The sequence below is a fragment of the Acomys russatus genome, chromosome 7 (genome assembly GCF_903995435.1).
Source record: "Acomys russatus chromosome 7, mAcoRus1.1, whole genome shotgun sequence".
NCBI classification, from domain to species: domain Eukaryota; kingdom Metazoa; phylum Chordata; class Mammalia; order Rodentia; family Muridae; genus Acomys; species Acomys russatus.
The window spans coordinates 54,025,338-54,030,071 of NC_067143.1; positions in this window are offsets into that span (position 1 = coordinate 54,025,338).

A 4,734-nucleotide genomic window follows, 5' to 3' on the forward strand; every position below is an offset into this window, starting at 1 on the left:
TATTCTTGAGGCTGAGGCGAAATTATTTGATCGCAGGCATTCAAGACAACCCTGGCACAAGCATGATGGTGGCCCATGCCTGAGATCCCCACCTTTTTGGAGGCAGAGGTATCTGTAGTTCAAGGTTGGGCTAAACAGCATAGTAAGACCTTAATCTCAGAAATAATTTCTTAAGGACCAGCAAGATGGCTCAGTGTGGGTTTTGGAGAGGCGGCCCAAAGATTAAGAAGACTTGCAGCTCTTTCAGGAGATGCTGGTTCGGTTCCCAGCACCCACATGACAGTTCACTCCAGGTTCCAGGAGATGTGATACTCGCTCCTGGCTTCCTCCAGCACTGAGCATGCCCGTAATACATATAAATACATGCAGGCAAAGTATGCATAAAATATAAATGGTGGGGGAGATGGCTCAATGGAAAAGGGCAGTTCTCACTAAGCCTAGTGACCTGCTTTCCGTCTCAAAGACACATATGGTGGAAGGAGAAAATCTGACTCCTGCATGTATATTCCTATTCACCCATACACTAAATACATAAATATACAAAATAAATTTAATAGAGTGCTGGCCAGCTTGGGTTGCTTAGCAGATACAAGGTCAGCCAGTGCTATGTAGCAAGATCGTATCCCAATAAATAAATAAATACAAAGAACTTGAGAGACCCTCACCTAAAGACATTCAAGGGTTTGTTGTTGTTGTTGTTTGTTTGTTTGTTTTCTTGTTTTGTTTTGTGGCAGGATTTCTCTATATAGCCCTGGCCATCCTGGAACCCACTTTATAGACCTGCCTGCCGCTACCTCCCAAGTGCTGGGACTAAAGGCATGCACCACCACACCCAGCTGACATTCAGATATATTTAAAACCTTAGTCACAGTCACCTGGCCGCATGGCTCACACCTGTAATCCCAGCACTCGGGGAAGCAGAGGCAGGGGAATCTGTGTGAGTTCAAGGCCAGCCTGGTCTACAAATTGAGTCCAAGGCAGCCAAGGCTACACAGAGAAACCCTGTCTAGAAAAAACAAATCAAAACAGCAATAGCAACTGGTGCCTATAATTTCAACCCTGGAAAGCAGAAACAGGAGGATCCTTGAGCTAGGTTAAGTGAGAGTCAAGAGGGCCTGTCTCAAAAAGTGAAATGGAGAATGATAAGGGACACCTGACATTGACCACGCGTACGTACCTCTGTGTGCACACAAAAGGTTTGAGCTGTGTATAGTGGCTCACACTTGTACTCACAGCACTTGGGAAATGGAAGCTGGCTTGCCATTAATTCAAGGTCAGCCTGAACCTCATAGTCAGTTCTGTTCTTACCTGGCCTACAAAGTGAGACTGTGTCTCCAGAAAAACCAAGCAAACCAACAAAGTCTAACAAAAGACCACCTGCAGTACCTAGATGAAATTTTATATGGATTTATTTATTTATAGATAGGTTCTTGCTATGTTGCCCAGGCTAGCCTCGAACTCTTACTCCCACCTTACCCTCCCCATGGCTGAGATAATGGGTACAAAATGTTACACCTGGCTCCTGTGAGGTTTTGGGGGTTTTTTGGTTTGGTTTGGTTTTTCGAGACAGGGTTTCTCTGTGTAACAGCCCTAGCTGTCCTGGAACTTGTTCTGTAGACCAGGCTGGCCTTAAACTCACAGAGATCCGCCTGCCTCTGCCTCCCTGAGTGCTAGGATTAAAGGTGTGCACCACTACCACCACCACCACCAGGCATAAAATATCTTGAAAAAAGATTTATTTTATACAGTGTTCTGCCTGCATGCCGGAAGAGGACACCAGATCTCACTATAGATGGTTATGAGCCACCAGGTGCTTTCTGGGAATTAAACTCAGAACCTTTGGAAGAACAGCCAGTGCTCTTAACCTCTGAGCCAACTCTCCAGCCTTCCTGTAAGCTTTTAAAAACAAAATAGGTTAGAAAAACAATGTTGATCTGTCTCACTTGTCCAAGAATGCTTTGTTTTGAAACACGGTCTGGCTATGTACCCCAGGCTAGCCTTGAACTGTTATGTGGCACAGGCTGGCCTTAAACTCTGTTCTCTTCCTTCAGCCTCCCAAATGCTGGGATCATAGATGTGGGACACCACACCCAGCTTAGAGGAATGAAGATCTAATTCAGGAAGATTACCTGAGCAGACAAAGCAGAATTATATAGTGTATTTAGTTGTACATTTATTGCCCATCCTTACTGTGTCCTAGGGACATAGAGATGAACGATTTAAGGCACCATTCATGTTCTTGGGAGCTCACCTAATTATAAATCTACCATCACTAATATATATTCTGCTGTATTTTCTTGAAGCTGTCTCATAGTTGGGAGGTGGGATGTCTCTAGGTGATCCAAATTTGCTCCCTGCAGTCCCCTGGTAGCCCTGAGGAGTGAGCCAACTACTATAAATAACTCTTGTTATCAAAGACCAAAAATGAGCCCAGCAGTAGTGGCACACACCTTTAATCCAGCACTTGAGAGGCAGAGGCAGATGAATCTGAGTTCAAGGCCAGCCTGGTCTAGAGAGTCAGTTCCAGGACAGCCCGGGCTACACCGAGAAACCCTGTATCCAGAAAGAAGCAGAAACCTTTAATCTGGCCTTTAATCCCAGCACTCAGGAGGCAGAGGCAGATGGATCACTGTGAGTTCCAGAACAGCCAGGGCTGTCTGGAAAAAACAAAAAAGGAGCTGGGTGTGGTGGCACACGCCTTTAATCCGGCACTCAGGAGACAGAGGCAGGTGGATCTCTCTGAGTTCTAGGACAGCCAGGGCTGTCTGGAAAAAACAAAAATGAGTAGTTATGTTATTTTTCTTTTCTTTTCTTCTTTCAGGAGTAATGTGAATATTATTGTTCTCTCAAAAGCTACCAAGAGCAAAACGTAGGCAGTGCCTCTGTGGTCACAGAAGATATCCTGGGAAGAAGCACGTACTGCCTTGCACTTAAGGAAGCTGGTGGCCTCCGATGGCTCCTGTAAAGATCAGCCATGTAGTATCATTTTCCTCTCAGGTATATTAGTCTCCGTCCATGATTGCTTTCCTTTTGATGATTAAAAGGTGTGGATAGAGTCCAGGACAGCTGGGGCTGTTATACAGAGAAACCCTGTTTTGGAAAAAAACAACTCCCCCCCCCCCCCAAAAAAAGATGTGACTAGACTTGGGAGACTTGTCTATGCTTTGTAGATAAATAGCTGACAAAGTCCTAGACCTAACTATACCAGATCCCCTAGAAGGGCAGCTTGGTTATTCTGCCACTGAAATTAATCAAGGGCACGCAAGGCTATACTTGGCCTATGAGGACATAGTGACCACCATCAAATGTGCTCACTTTCTAAAAGTTCTACAGTTCCCATCTCAGACTAGATCCCAGGGTTTGGGCCTGGTACCAATCTACCATGGGAATTATTGGGGGCTTCCCGCCCTTTTCTCCAGTCTTTTTTTTTTTTTTTTTTTTTTAAAGACAGGTTCTTGTAGTAGTCCTGGCTGTCCTGGACTCACTTTGTAGACCAGGCTGGCCTCGAGCTCACAGAGATCCACCTGCCTCTGCCTCCCTGAGTGCGCCACCACACCCAACTTACACCACGAAATTAAATAAAAACTATCTTCGCCCTCCTTACCTGCAAGTCAGTTTGAACTGTCATTGTCCCCCTCTTCCTCCTCTTTTTCTTTGTTTGTTGTTTTGTTTTTAAGACAAAGTCTCACTCTATATCTTACCTGGCCTAGAACTCTATGTAGACGTGGCTGGCCTCAAATCACATTGGCCTTTGCTACCAGGTATTATTTGCCTTTGTAGGCTTTTTTTGAGAGAAGGTCCTACCATGTAGCTCAGGCTGGCCTTGAACTCCCTGAGTATCCCAGGTTGGCCTCAGAGTCTCAAATCATCCTGCTTCAGCCACCTGGGTGCTGGGATTATAGGTATGTACCAGCAATCCCACCTTCAAATGTTCTGTCATAGGGTCTTAGAGAGTATTAGCAGTCTTCTTACTTCATGGTCTCTGTAGAGACTCTGTTCTAGAAGCTGAAGAGAAGGGTAAAGGTGTGTCTTTAGCCTCCCTCCCCAACCCATATTTTACTTAGGTGTTTGTTTTATAAGAAAAATATTCACACACATGTGAAATTACAATTAAAAGAAATATTTCCTTTAAGATTGATTGATTGTGTATACAGTGCTATGCCTGCATGCACCTGCACACCAGAAGAGGGCACCAGATCTCATTATAGATGGTTGTGAGCCACCATGTGGTTGCTGGGAATTGAACTCAGGACCTCTGGAAGAGTAGTTAGTGCTCTTAACCTCTGAGCCATCTCCCCAGCCCTAAAAATAGTATTTTATTGCTCAAACAAACAAACAAAAAGAAGAGGAAGAATACAGTCTTTTGTGGGTGTCGTGGGACATCTATAATCCCAACTCTCAGAGTAGTTCGTGTTTGGGGTTAGCCTGGGCTACATAGACAAAAACCTTATTTCATAGAATTATTTCTGGAGGTGTATAAATGTCTGTGTGACGGGCTTATGAGTAAAGAACTGTTAATGTGCTGCAATGTTAAAACCTGGGACTCCATTTGGTTTGGTTATTTAGCCTAAGGTCTTACCTCAGTTTTGAAGCTTGTGTTGTCGTCACCTGTTCCCCCCCCCCTGCCCGCCGCCCCCTACCCCCCCCCACCCCTGATTCAGTTTATTTATCTAACTAGGCAGAAGTAATAGTAACAACTCAAGAATCTTTAGGAGGATTAGCTGAGGTGACCTG